Source organism: Ambystoma mexicanum, chromosome 5p (assembly GCF_040938575.1).
Source record: "Ambystoma mexicanum isolate Mex_15411 chromosome 5p, UKY_AmexF1_1, whole genome shotgun sequence".
In the NCBI taxonomy this organism is placed as follows: domain Eukaryota; kingdom Metazoa; phylum Chordata; class Amphibia; order Caudata; family Ambystomatidae; genus Ambystoma; species Ambystoma mexicanum.
The window spans coordinates 1,172,884,486-1,172,899,095 of record NC_090930.1 but is presented as its reverse complement, the minus strand read 5'-3'; positions in this window follow the sequence as shown (position 1 = coordinate 1,172,899,095).

Sequence of the window (14,610 nt, the reverse complement as noted above, 5' to 3'; positions counted from 1 at the left end):
TATTCACATTTTTCTGAGGTCAATATTTTGCAAAAATTGTGTCACTGCAATTGTTTCCTTTACCCCTTCACCCTCTATTAGGCGTTTCCACCAATATTGTTCGTCACATAAGAGGGAATCTTCAAACAGATGTAGCATGTGCGTGGTTCTCAGTTCAGAAAAAAAGGGTAATGACACTGCCTCGGTCCGACTTGCAAGTGGATTTCATAGGGCCAGTGATTTGCTCCTCTAGAGAAAACAAGTACACGGTGACTGTAACATGCTTGTTTACAAAGTCGATAGAATATCTTTCTGCCCCAAATTGTAAGGCAGACAGAGCTGCCGTGCTAATGATCAACCAGATCTTCTCTTGTTGCGGCCTTCCGCAAAGAATTGAGTCGATCAGAGGAAGTCATTTTACCAGTGAGGTGATGATCAAGATGTGGGAGATTCAAGGGGTAAAAAGAAACCTCCACATCGCCTAACACCAACCATCAAGTTGGTTGGTTGAGAGATATATTAAGACAATTGTAAGCATATGGAAGAAGTTTGTGGCTGACTCTGTATCCAGTTGGGACATTCACTTACCACCTGGCCTGATGGCTTTTAGGTCTGCACCCTCTTATGCACCTTAAATGGCTCCATTTGAACTTATGACCAGACGGTAAATGGTGTTACCTTAGCATCTGCAACATAGAGATAAGGAGCAGATGCTGATTAACATATCCACTGCTCATGAGTTCATTAAGATCTTAAGGAAGCACCTCCAGAATGCTTTTGCTTATGTGCAGCACAGCTTAGCGAAGTCAGCTGAAGGGATGAAATCATACTCTGACTTGAAGACTACAAAAAGGGATCTGAGGTAGGTGATAACATTTATCTGCATAATTTTCAGAGAAATCAAATCAAGGAATGGAAGTTTCTTCCATCTTGGCACAGTAGTTTTGTAGTAGATGGAAACTAAAATGTATAACTGGTGAGTAATTAAATGTGCACGTTAATCTATGATTCATGATTGTCAATGAATATTGTATGCAAGTGAAAGTTGTCTAAATTGGCAATGATTATACAGGGATATGAGATATAAACATGAATGCTTAACTACCTTTTTACGCTTCTCTTTTAAAAAAGTAACACTCTTCATTCCAGCCTTGTGAGCGGAAGAAGAGGAGTCTAGAAAGGGCCTAGGAAACTGGGAAAAGAAGGGGCACAAGGAGAGCCAGTAAGGAAGAAGGCCCCTTCCATACCCTGGGAACCCAGAAGAAGGAAAGCAAGACCGGCCACCATGGGCTATTCTCAATCAAAAAACATGAAGAAAAAATGATGACAAAAGGGGAAACAAACAAATCAAAAACCCTCCTGTTTGTTTGTTTGTTTGTTTGTTTTATTCACTTATAATGCGCACCAAACCCGAAGGTATGAGGGCGAGCAGTACAGGATATGCAAAGCTTAGGTTACATGATTACATAATTACACATAGTACTAATAATATATACAAGCCATTGAAGTAATACAGTAAATTATATACAGGATATTATACAGGTTGCAGGTAATATGTACGGGCAGTAGTATACAGAACATTCGGCAATATACAGGCTATATCTGTGGTAAAAGTATACATGATCATGGGAGGTAGATAATGCTATGCATGTTTACAGATAATGTCCACCTAGTGGTGATACTGCAGGTAATAGTGCACAGATTAGGGATATTCAAGACATATCTGTGTCACAGCTGTCCACTAATAGACTGGAATGGAGGTGTATAGATACTGGGTGCAGGGTATGTAGACGCAGGTGGTGGGAAGGAAAAGGAAGCCCAGTTGATCAACTGGCTGGTTGGACGATTGCTTTAGATGGTTGATGTAGCTGGATCTGAATTTAAGATAGGATTTCTCAGCATATATGGAGTGGGGCAGTGAGTTCCATACTTGGGCCTCCCGGACAGTGAAGCTGGAACCTCCGGCCATGGTCAGTTTGAATCTTGGAATGATAAGTATGTTGGCATTAGTGATTCTTGAGGGTCTAGAGGATCTTCTTTCTACAAATCTATCGGTGAGATAGGGAGGAGCCATATTATTCAGGGCTTTGTGCGTTAGTGAGGCAACTTTCAGTAACATTTTGTCTTGTGTCGACAGCCAGATCTTATTACACCTTACCTACAGTTGACTTTGTCTTCTATTGTCTCAGTTTTCTTATTACATCTTAAAGGTCACCCAGGAAAACTATGATGGCAAAAATTGAAGATTGCAGTGGAGGCACAAGACTAAGACTTCCAGCAAAGGCAGTTGAACAACTGACAAGTATTTATACTGACATATGTAAACCGAACCGAGACATAGGAATTAGAACAGGAAAAGACAACATTGACTATTGTCCTCTATTAAAAATCTATGAAAAGAAGAAAAAAACTTGGCCTAATCGTGAGATAAAAGATCATATTCATGAATTCAACAAAAGCTTTGTGGAAGAAAGAAAAAAATTAAGAAAACTTAAACGTCTTGCAAAAAAGGAAAACACTCCGGAGATGTTGAACCAAGTAAAAAATGCGGTAAGGTCTTATAAAAGCTGGCTTTGGCTCAATAGAGCAACAATCGCACAAGCGGATGCCGCCGCTATGTTACGGACGATATGTAGTAGAAAATCAAGAGATTTTTGGTCCCTGATAAGAACAACCTCTAGGGCTCGAGAGAACACAACAAACAACTTTGTGGGAGAGGAGACCTGGATGAAATTTTTTAGAAACTTGTTCAAGAAAGTTGGAAAGCAGGACCCTACAACCCCCGTCTCCCTAGATTTCCCATGGGAAACAGCGTGGGATCGGGATGACATCATGAGAAAACTGGTGCGGTTAAACAACTCGAGGGCCCCAGGCCCTGATGTTATCAGAAATGCTGATCTAAAAGAAAATAAAGAAGAATGGGCAAACTTCATCTCTGAAGTAATAAAGAAGTGCACCCTCCATAGAACCATACCCACCTCATGGACAATGGCAACCATAGTGCCAATATATAAACATGGGCCAAGAGAGGAGCCTAAGAACTACCGCCCAATAGCACTTCTAGACGTGATTGGAAAAATCTTTGGTTCACTCCTTCTGGAAAAATTCCAACACTGGGCAAGAGACTCGGGCAATGAAGACCCTTTACAATCAGGGTTCGTAAAGGATGCAGGGACAGCTGTAAACATTTTATTACTAAGCATCTTAAAAAGCAAGATACATGAAGGAAGCCCGAAAATCTATTTAGCATTTGTAGACCTGGTCCAGGCATTTGACCAGGTCAATAGGGAAATACTATGAAACAAATTGAGAGCTAAAAAATGTCCGATTGGAATTTTGCCACCGATAAGAGCTCTTCATCAAGGAACTACTATAAGAGTACGTCTAAATCAAGCAGGACTACTTTCTGAAGAAATATCTACGGCCAGGGGAGTGAAACAAGGGTGCCCCCTCGCCTCACACTATTCAATTCATATCTTTGGGACATCAAAGAAGGAGAGGAGGCGACACGTGTTTTTCCACCCACAACAGGAAGATCAAAAATTGCAAGACTGCTATATGCAGATGATCTCATCTTGTTGGATTTGACACAAATTGGACTATAGCGACAACTCAATCAGCTGGCAGACTATGTGAGGAAGAACAAATTAGAAATCAACAAAAGTAAAACCAAAGTTATGATCATGGAAAAACACAACTCTTGTACTGAAAAATTCAGATGGACCCGAGACGGAGAAAAAATTGAACAAGTGAAGGAATTCAAATACCTAGGGGTAATCCTCAGTAACAACAGTCAGGAGTCTGCAATGCAAGATCATCTCCTGGAAAAAACAAAAAAGTTGGCGACTCAAGCCAAAATGATAGACGTAAGATTCTGCAAATTTACCATAAATCCCTTGATACAATTCTACAAGGGAAAGGTGGTGCCATCCCTAATTTACGGAGCCGATGCAATGTCAACGATACCATGAAAATTTTGGAGGCGAATTGAAGGACTTTTTTGGAAAACCACCTTAAAGTTGCCGTCATCGACATCTAGTTCAACAATACGACAAGAACTAGGGTTACAGTCATTAGAGTCGATGGTGGTAAGAAATACATTAATGCTATACAGAAAAATCAAAATGAGCAAATGCCCAAGTGTAGCAACTATCAACACAGAACTTGAGGATCAAAGAAGTAATTTGCTCATAAATTGGGCGACGGAAAATCAAAACACTCTGGTGGATATTGACAGCACTGATGAAGAACTGATGCAAAACCCAAATAAAGTCAAGAAAAAACTGTTGGAACGAGACTGGATTCAGACGACGTCTTTTCAAAACAGAAGTAAAACAATAATCCACCAACCGCCGACAACAAGGGGCATAAATGAAATGCCAAATTACTTTAAAAAAATTCCAAACAGACACTTAAGAAGTATCTTCATGCGTTTTCGCTTAAACCTTCTACCCACAAATGAAATCAGGGCGTTAAGAAACATTTCATTAGAAAATGGTTGTCGATTTTGTAAAAAAAACAGATGAAATTGAATCATTGAGGCATTTGTTGTTGAGATGCACAAATCTGAGGGACTGGAGAGATAGACACCTTGGTCATATATTCAAAGAGTCGACAACATGTGGTGAAGAGGACTGGTGGAATAAATTCATAGAGGGAGACAACACCTCCCAAGTCATAGCGGTTGCACAATTCCTCACGAATTTGAAATTAGAACTTCAAGAATGAACCAAGGGGGAAATTCTCTGACAATATACAAAGCTGTAAAGTAATCTGGTGTTAGGCAGGAAGGCCAACTTTTATTATCGTATTGTCCCTTTTGCACCGTTACACACTCTTTTCTCTCGTTTCTCTGCCCATTGTTTGTCAGAGAAGGACATTCTCCCATTTTATTTTATTTCTGTTGGGTGTCCTGACCCACGTTTGAGCTATCATGCTGCAACATTTGGTGCTGTGGGCTTAGAAAATCCAAGATGGCCAAAAAGCCCACATGTACGCCAGAATAGGAAAACTGTGCAGTACTGGCATGGAAAACATCATGATAGCAGAACTTCCCAGAAAATGCACAGGGAAATGCATGAAGAATAGGCTGCCACCCATTTTTGCCTATGTTGTGAGCACAGGAGGGCACTGCCTAAAACCACCATTGGGCTACCCACACAGTAGCCTGAAACCATTGGGAATGACAATGCTGATTGCCAAAAGCAACCTAGAACTGTGGGGAATTCATTTTCTTAAATCCCAAAAATGGTTGCATTACCAGTACTCACCACTATCAGAAAGCCGGCGTTTTAAAACCACCAGACTTTTGTGTAAAACTGAACAAATGAAACAAAACCAGACCAAGGAAAGACTTGCTAAGAGGTGGATACAATGTAAAACTATACTCTGAAATGACTTGAGGGAAGTAATTATTTAATGTGTATGTAGAAATCGTAATAGACTTAAACTGGGGGACAAAAAGTGACATTTAGCTGAAACCTGGCTTAATGAAACTGAATTCTGCCTGACATCTACCCCCACAGGAGTTAAAACCTGCTCAGCCACTCTTCCCCTTGCCAAAAAAGTTGTCACCTCTCTGATTAGATTAGGGGTGGAGCAGCTACAGGGAGTTGAACAAAGGCCTGTCCTGGGCCCAGGCAGATGGTTTATTAGGGTGGTCGTAAATGGCTTCCTTTTGAACAAAGCCCTTCCTTGACTCAGGCAGATGGTTTATAGGGGAGGTCGTAAAGTGGCTTCCTCTTGGCAGAAACGGGGAGGGGCAGCCCCTCTGAGGACAGGCTGACCTTAAAGAAAGTGGATAGACTGGTTTCTCCACCATGTGACCTGGGAAGACACACCCCTGTTGGCCAGAATATGATTTTAAGAAAGATGTATAACTCATGGTGCGGACTTGTCAAAATTATCTAAATGATACCATAATTCTTGTGATTTTTCTGCCCACATTTTAAGAGGTTTTAGGGCCTGGTGGTATGATCTAGGGGGTTGCTAGCGGAAAATAGGGTTTCACTCCAAATGTCTGCATGTTAAAAATCTGACACTTCATCAATTAATGTCCACACTCCTTGCGCACATGTGTGTACATTTCGGTAAATGTCCGATATTGCAAAACCAGTTAAAAAGTGCAAAATGTTGCCATTTCTGAATGCAAGCCCCCAGGAAGAGCAGAGTTTGAACAGAGTATACCTCATGTGATATGTGATGGGTGCATGTAATTTTAAACAACTGTGTATCTGTACAATATGTATTTGAATCAAATATAGATTTGTGGGCAAACTGACCAGGGGAGGATCCTCTGACCCATAAAACCTACAGCATCACTCTGACTCACATTTCCTTCCCCCAATCATGGGATAGGGGAGAATTGGGCCAATGACAAGTAGAAAGGGGTAGGCTTAGCTAGGCCCAGGCACACACCCACTTTCAAAACACACAAAAAGAGACTGCTGGGACAGGTAGAGACATTCAATTCCATTTGCTGCGGAGCATGCTGACCGACGACTTCACATCCAGAGATCCTACACTTAGACTTCCAAGCTAAACAGAGACTACAGAACTTTGAACCAAGAAGGCCCACTGCAAGCAGGCCCAAAAATTATTTGCAGACTATTCACAGCCGGGCTCAGCTGTTGATTCTGGCCTGAAACCCTGTGCCAGAAAGATCCAGAAGCAGTGCTGTACCCAGAGAAAGCAGAGCAGTATCCAGAACCAGAGGCCAGCGATCAAGAGTGACCCAGACCGCTGTGAGCAGAACCAGAGAGCTGACCCAGACCACTGTGAAGTGCCAAGACCAGAACCGGAGTCCAGTCCAAAACCTGACCAGATCCGTGGCGAGGCCTATTTCAAAAATATATTGTGAGTACCTAGCAGAACTGTGCAGAACCAATCTCTTAGTTAAAATAATCTAATCCAAACTATTTTAATCTAACCAGAACTGCCTCCTAACTGTCACCTGTCATTTGTAAAGCTGCACCACTGTCATTTGTCAATTCTGCAGCTGCAAAGCTGTCACCTGTCATTTTGAGTTTACTTTAAATCCGAAAAACGACCTTTATTTAATCGTCCGTATCTCTGGAACAGTTTGGGCTAGGAACTTGGTTTAACTTTCCTCTGAAAGCTTAGAATCTCAGCTTTTGCCGTAATCATGATTCACGCACTCGCACATTTTGCCGCGATTTGCGATTTGGCCCGATTTCTTTACTTGTAAAAAGATAGCTGCTTTTGTCTGTGTTTCAAAAATCCTATCTGTTGTATAAGCTGCTGGGGGGGAATTGAACTGAATTCTATTTGATTGCATTTCTAAGAACTGAGTGCTCTCCTCTTCATCGCCTTACATTGCATAAAGGGGGGGGGGGTGAATTGTCCAAGAAAGTGATTACATTGTCTTTTGCTGAAATCCTATCAAGTTATTTTCTGTACTGCATTTTCATTCCACATTGCATCTATTTGAAACCATAAAAGTATTGTTGCTATCTTATCCATCCTATACCCACTCATCATTGATTATAAAGAAGTGTGCTAGTGCCAAACTATCCATTATTGATTACTGCTCAGATTAAGTGTGATATTCAATTATTAATTCATTATAACAGTGTGATATATATATATATACTGTTTAATTTTTTTTCAAATAAACCTTTTAAACTTGCAAAACAGATCTACTTCTTGGCTCAGTGGGGTCAGGGGGATTCTAAGAGAGGGGTGTTATACAGGGGTTGTCATCCAGAATCTGAACCTGGACATAAAGATATATCAATAAGGGGTTTTCATTCAGTATCCCAGGCTAGGCATTGACTTGGCTGTAGTGCTGGATTGAATCTTCTTACAAATCATAGGCTGGAATGGACAATGCGGAAGGAAGGAAGGAAGGAAGGAAGGAAGGAAGGAAGGAAGGAAGGAAGGAAGGAAGGAAGGAAGGAAGGAAGGAAGGAAGGAAGGAAGGAAGGAAGGAAGGAGGGAACATGTTCATTATCTTGTAAAAATTTCTATTGTAAATTGAATCAAGTAAATAAAAAAAATTAAAAAAAATTACACCTTATCTTAGATATATGTGATCATCTAGAAATACCCAGAGCTGCTCTCAGGGCATTATTTTGTAGAATTTGTTTTCTATGTAGGATGTATTTGTTGGCCCCAATATATAGGGCATTGCAGTAATTGAGTCTGGATAAAATGAGAGCTCTAGCTAAGATCATGCAATTGTCATCTGAGATAAGTGTTAACCTGCTCTGATGAGCTTACATGTGTAAGCTGTGGCTGAGGCCACGGAGTACACCTGTTTGTTAAAGGAGAGGAAGGCATCTAGATGCAACCCAAGAGTCTTCACTTCCTTGGCTACCTTAATAGTATTCCTATCGATCTCAAAGGCAGAGTAATTCTGGCCTATTTTTTGAGATTGGAATGTGTGCCTAGAATGATTAACTCTGTTTTGTCATCATTCAGGCATAGACCGTGAGTGATCTTCCCTGCTCTTTCCCATGAGTGTTACCCTGATCAAAGAGCGGGATTAGAATCTGTGTGGTAAATACAGCCCCAAGACTGATGAACTGCCCTGGCCATGTTAGGCCCAAAATGTGCAGAAATATGTAAGGCAAGATGTGACTGTCAAACGAAAAGGGGAGCATTTCATTCTCAACTGCTGTTTACAGAGCAACAGACAGTACAGACATGAAATGGGGCCTGTATTCCAATGACAATGTCACAAAATCAGAGGCCTTCCTTTCACTGCATTAGGAAGAAAATGAAAGACACTTTTTTACAAAATGAAAGGTGTCATTGAAAAATTTAAATTGACACATTCTGCAGCCTGGAAGGAAAGGAACACATGAGAAATGAAACTCAGTTTCTCACAAGTACATTTATAGGCCCTGATTAAGGAAACTGGTGGCTTGGCAAAACTGTTTTAAAGGAAACTGCGAGAGTGAAGATGTGAAAAATTATACTTTGCATTTCAAGACATTGGTGCAAGTCCCAAGTAGAAATGTAAAAGCATCATTTATTTGCTGTCTATAGGAACTGAATGATGAGCTGTGTTGAGCTCAGTGATTTTTCCACAGCAAGCCAAAAGGTCAAACACTACATTCTCTCTCTATCTAAAAGTCTTTTCGAAGCTCAAAGAGCCAAGACAGGGATGGACCTTGTGCCAGAATAAAGTTGTATGAGGTGTAGAGGTGACCACTGTGAAAAATAAGATCCAGCTATTCGAGGTAAACTCTTAAAAATACAAAGAAGATTATTGTATTATTGGTGAGGTCCAAGATCTGACAGACAATGTTCATGTACCAGAGAATGACCCATGAGAGAGTGGGTGGAGTTGCCTTCCTTTGCTTGTATAAGATAAGCAGACCCATGGCCTGGCTATGAACTTTGAAGGGAGCTATTGACGTAATAGCAGGCTGTATCAACAAGGGAGCAGATGGCCTACACTACATGTTAAGTTTCTGTAGGATCCTATTTGGTTGATTATTTTGGGAACATAATGCGCCCAGACATGTTTCAAATATGCTTGAAAAGCTTACAAAAATGCCTATCTGGGTTACAAATTTGACCATGAAAACTAAACTTGTAGGCTGAAATGTGAGTTACGGCTTCCCAGAAAATGTCACAAACTGGAGATTTGGGGAGATGAAAGCTTGTTGAATTAGATATATGTATAGAAAATATCATGTTGTTAAAGGTTTGTTTTGCTCCAATACTGCTATCATTGCCCTGTATGCAAGTGTGTATGGGGATACAAATCCAGATGGCTGCATACGTGAAATTCCAATAAAGAAGTGTAGCATGTTATTTAAATCCAACATCATGCAATATCTATTGCCAAGCAAATGATTTTGTCATATTACAAGGTGCTGCATGATTCTTTACATTAAAGGATTTGTGTGAATGACCAAACGCATTTGAGAGTACATTTGACCTGTGTGTTTTTCTAAATGAGAATTGAATGAAAATGTTATATGTTATTGTATGAGATGTTCTTTGAGGCTTGTTAACACATAACAGTGTATTGGGTTCAAGGTGTGTGTATTGAAGCGTTGTTTTGTGCCACATAGTAAGGTGGCATGTCTTGTGATTTTGTGAAAACATTAATTTGTATATTGAACATGAATTTAACATGCACCCCTTTGGTCCCTCTCCCTTAGCAATGGATAAGCCAAGAACCAGTCTGGATGTGTTAAGGCTCCCATTAACAGATAGAAGCTAGAACTGGGAAAATATTTTCTCTGACAGACAGGGGAGGGTCAAAATCCAGCCACTGTTCCCTTTGTTGGGAAACTGCTTATTGTACCTTTTTGTTGAAGTGAGGTGCATTTGTTTTGGTTGTTTATAGTGGTAGGGAAAGAAGCCAGACTAAAATAGGTTTTCTTTACAGCAGAGTTTAGTTATTTTTTAGGTCATCCTGATGAGTACTCTTTGAACTCCTTTTCTGTTCACCTGAATGTGGCCAAGAAACACAGGCCCAGCTCAGGTTTGTTTAGACAATAAAGAAATAATGAAACAAAAATGCCATCTTGTCCCACTTCTGGTTCGGACTTAGCACACCCCACTCAACAATGTGTTGCTCAGTGTCTAACACAGTGTGTTCTAAGTACACAGTCACTTAGAGGGGATGTCTCCCACCATTTAATTTCCTATAGGAAACCTCATAAGCCAATTTCTGCCCCATCTTACCCAGCGTCCACTCCAACAAGGGAGCCATGGCCTCAAAGACATTTCAAGCTGGGGCTAAGGCTGTGGATATTTTGAAGGTGGCTGATTGGTCTAGAGAATATGTGCTTAGTGCATACTATTGCTAACCTGTGCAACATATCTCTTCTATTATTGTGTTGCTTTGCACTTGCATAATAAGAGGTCTCCATGCCTTCTCATTAAATGCCAATTTGTCTAGGTCAAAACAATTAAATTGAGATTTTATTAAGGGCACTGTGGCAAGTTTTAATTATACCCACGGGATTACTGTGGTGTTTATCTATTCATTACACCCTCCATCTTAGTGTCTATGGCTTGGTTTGTTTCAGTGTCTGGATTTAGAGGACATCCAGGGAATTTGAGAGGATTGTGATGGATGGGCTTTGACTATTGATCAGCAGCGCATAGAAAAGAGGATGACCAAAGAAGAGGAGCATTCCTGTAGAAAAAGTATATAGAAGAGAGACTCATACAAAGGACACATGAAATCAAGGCACTTGTAGTCAGGTTATGAATGAAAAGGTATTTTTGAATATATTCTTGCAGATATCAGAAAATACAAGAGATGGTCTGCATAATACTTGTCTCCTTGCCCTTAAGACAATCTTGACTATATTGTCATGATCTACACAAATCACCATTTACACAGTTCACCTGTGAAGGAGTCCCCACATCATGCAAAGCATTAGGCATCAACTCCTAGATACCGGAAATAGATACTAAAAGCCTGGTTTGGGGTACTGAATCAACAAATTCTGTTTTCTATATCTTTCCTATAATGCACCAAAGAACCAGATGGATTCATTATTTTTCTCCCAGGAGGTACTTTTCATAGTGCAAGAACGAATTATGCAGCAGCAGCAATACAAACACAAGGCAGCATGAACTTCAGTTTCCACTAACATTTTCACATTGTCCTCCGATGCCTAGTTCTATTTCAAGGCACCAAAGGTCTTGAATAGCCTGAAAATATTGTAGCTGGTCTTCGTCTTCCCCCATTCTCCATGCCATTATCACACTTATGTCTGACTTATCTGGGTAATTTGGGCCTCATTATGAATTAGGCGGAAATGCAGAGGTAAATCCTCCAAAGAATAGCCCAGAGGAATTACCGTTACTGCCACTTGGTCAGTAGGAATTTCTGCCTGATTACAAGTGGTGGTGCTGGTTTAATTCCCCTTTTATTTTGGGTCCATTTGACGTAATGGGGCTTTTTTTTCAGATTTACGGCAGAAAATTTACCAATGCAGCAATTCCACCAATTCTGCCGATTTGTTTGCCTTGAGTGGGAAGATTTACCTCCAGATAAATCCTCCACCAAAAACCAAAACTCATAACCCAGTTACCACCAATTTGACCACTTACCTCCTAACTCGTAATGAGGCTTGTGTCCGCAGAGCTTGCCATACAGCTGTTCTGCAGTTAGCAAACGATGAAACATTGTGCACTGTGTTCTCGGTTGCAATTCTTGGGTACTCCGCCCTTCACCATACATCTTTGAGGGTCGTCACCAGTAAACATTTTACGTCCACTATGGCTAATTTCTGTCCTGCCATCATCCTTTCCATATCTTGTATCCATTTGCCTGTAACCGCGGTCAACGAGAGTAGCCTACACCTCAGGTTTTCCTTGTTTACATGTGCCCATGGTATGTACTGAGGTGCCGCCCTCCTTTTTCCAGTAAGGGCATCTGTGGAAAACCGATCTCCCCGTACAGTGCCCTTGTCAACTTTATTTCCCCTCCCGGTGTCATCGGTGGTGTGAACAGCCTTACCATTTCGCCCCTCTTTTGTGCTTGGAGGTCTCTAAGCCTATGTGCATAAGGGGTTACACTATCCAGGCTGTGCGATGCATCCCTGGACCATCATAGTCTTTCTTCTTTGTCACCCTGCAATTCCCCTGTGTCTCTGTCTGCCCTACATGTTGAGCTTTGATTGGTCCCATCCCCTCATCCTCACTGTCTGCCAAATTGTCTTCTGACTCTGTGTCTCCCAAGTCATGTCATGGAAGCTCAGACTCCTCAGTACCTTGCGTCCCTGTGGTTCCCCTCCTAAATCCATCAGATTCCCACCGTCCCCCCTCACAGAGGACACCACATCAGTTCAGTCTGCAGAGTGGCTGCCCTTTCATATATCTTATGGTGATCCTGCTCCGCTTGCCTATCTCTTCCTGCGTTATTGTCAGATGAAGTTAATACCCACTTCAGTCTTTTGTCTCTCAAAGCATGCTCCTCCTTCCCCTTGCGTTTGCGCTCTCTTGTGAGCTGCTCTATTTCCCACTTTATCCTTTCCCTTCTTACTTAATGTGGTTTTCCTTCTCATCTTCCTCTCTTCATCTCTCTAACTCTTCAAGCTCCCTCTTTCTCCTCATCTCTTGCTGCTCCTGCTCTTTCTCTTCTTATCTTTGCTTATCTCTTCGCACCCTCTTGTGTTCCTCCTTCTCTTCCTTCTCTTTCCTTTCTACTTTTTCCATTATCTCTGCCCACTCTCTTGCTGCACTACTTCCCTTACACCCAGCTACTTCCTTACTCTCCCCTATTTTTTCTCCTGCTGTCTTCCCATCTAATTTCAATAATATTTGCCCTCCAACCTCTCATTAGATGCTATTGCTCCCAGCTCCGCTTTAGCGCTTTTCTGGCTCTCGCTGTGTGCCCCTTTCTGCCCCTCCTCCTATGTATATAGTGGAGGTTCCAATGTTGGATTTGTCTACCCCTCCATTGCTTTTAATTCCAGTATAGGGTATAATTCCTGTGCTTCTGTGGTAGTCCCTTCAGTTACTTGGTCAGGAGGAGGTGGGGGAGTATGGGTCGAGGGCGCTGCACCCAGAGTCTCCTGGTGGCCTGCTGGCTCAGCATCCATTGCCGCATCACTTCTTCCCACTCGTCCTCCTGAAACATCTTCCAGTTTGAATATCGCAATGTGACTGCTTATTTTTTTCTCCTTGTAAGACTCTTGTATATGTGTGTGTGTCTGTGTGTGTCTAACGATCGCTGCACACATTTGGAGAAACTTCCACATTGTGGCCATGGCTTATACAATTTACCTTCTGTGTTTTTAGTCCATTATGTGCTATATTTACACATATATTGTATTGTAAGGAGCCTGCATCTCCACCTGAAGTCCATTGATGAATGCCACCTCATCTGCCCTGCAACAGATCTCCACCAGGGAAAAGTGTGAAGGCATCATGACGAAGGCCACAGGCAACAGATTAAACATTTTAAAAATCTATTTTGTTAACTTAAATGTCAGGATGGAAAAAGGCCTAACGTGCCCTATGATAAGGTGGGATTTCCATAACTAAATACAACTAAGGAATGTCTATGTAAAAAAGTTAAACTTAGGACACTGTCTGTGTCCTAAACCTTTGTTTGCCCTCATCACTAATCTGTACAATCTGTAGGGACAACAGCAATCAAAGTAACAGTGTTCTTAAATAAACTCTTGTGCTTTTTCCAGCTCCAGATGATCGATTAACACAATTAAACAGTTTCAACAAAAAAAGGTATTGAGTTATCTTTCCTTAAGTTCAATATAGTTCCACAACAAAGGTCTCAGGGTTACGTTCCCCAAGTTCAATATAGCTCTGCACATTGGTCTTCGAGTTCCCTTCCCAAAGACTCTGATGCATCAAATTATTTTTGATAGTTTTAAAATGTTTAACCCAATTCCAGGTCGACTTGGTACTCTTTTTGGATGCTTATTTCACCAAGTCTATAGTTATTTCAAATGAAGTCAATTGAGTGATTCAGGACAGTATAGTCTCTTTCACATTAATTCCTTGAAAACAATTGTAGAACATAGGATCGGCATTTAGTAGCATGGCACGGTAGTTTCAATCCAAATCAATAGTGAAGGATACTTTTCAATAATGAGAATTCAGGTTACAAGAGACTTTTGAAAATGATCTCCTTCCTTTACTTGGAAAATGTGACCACTCTGGCAT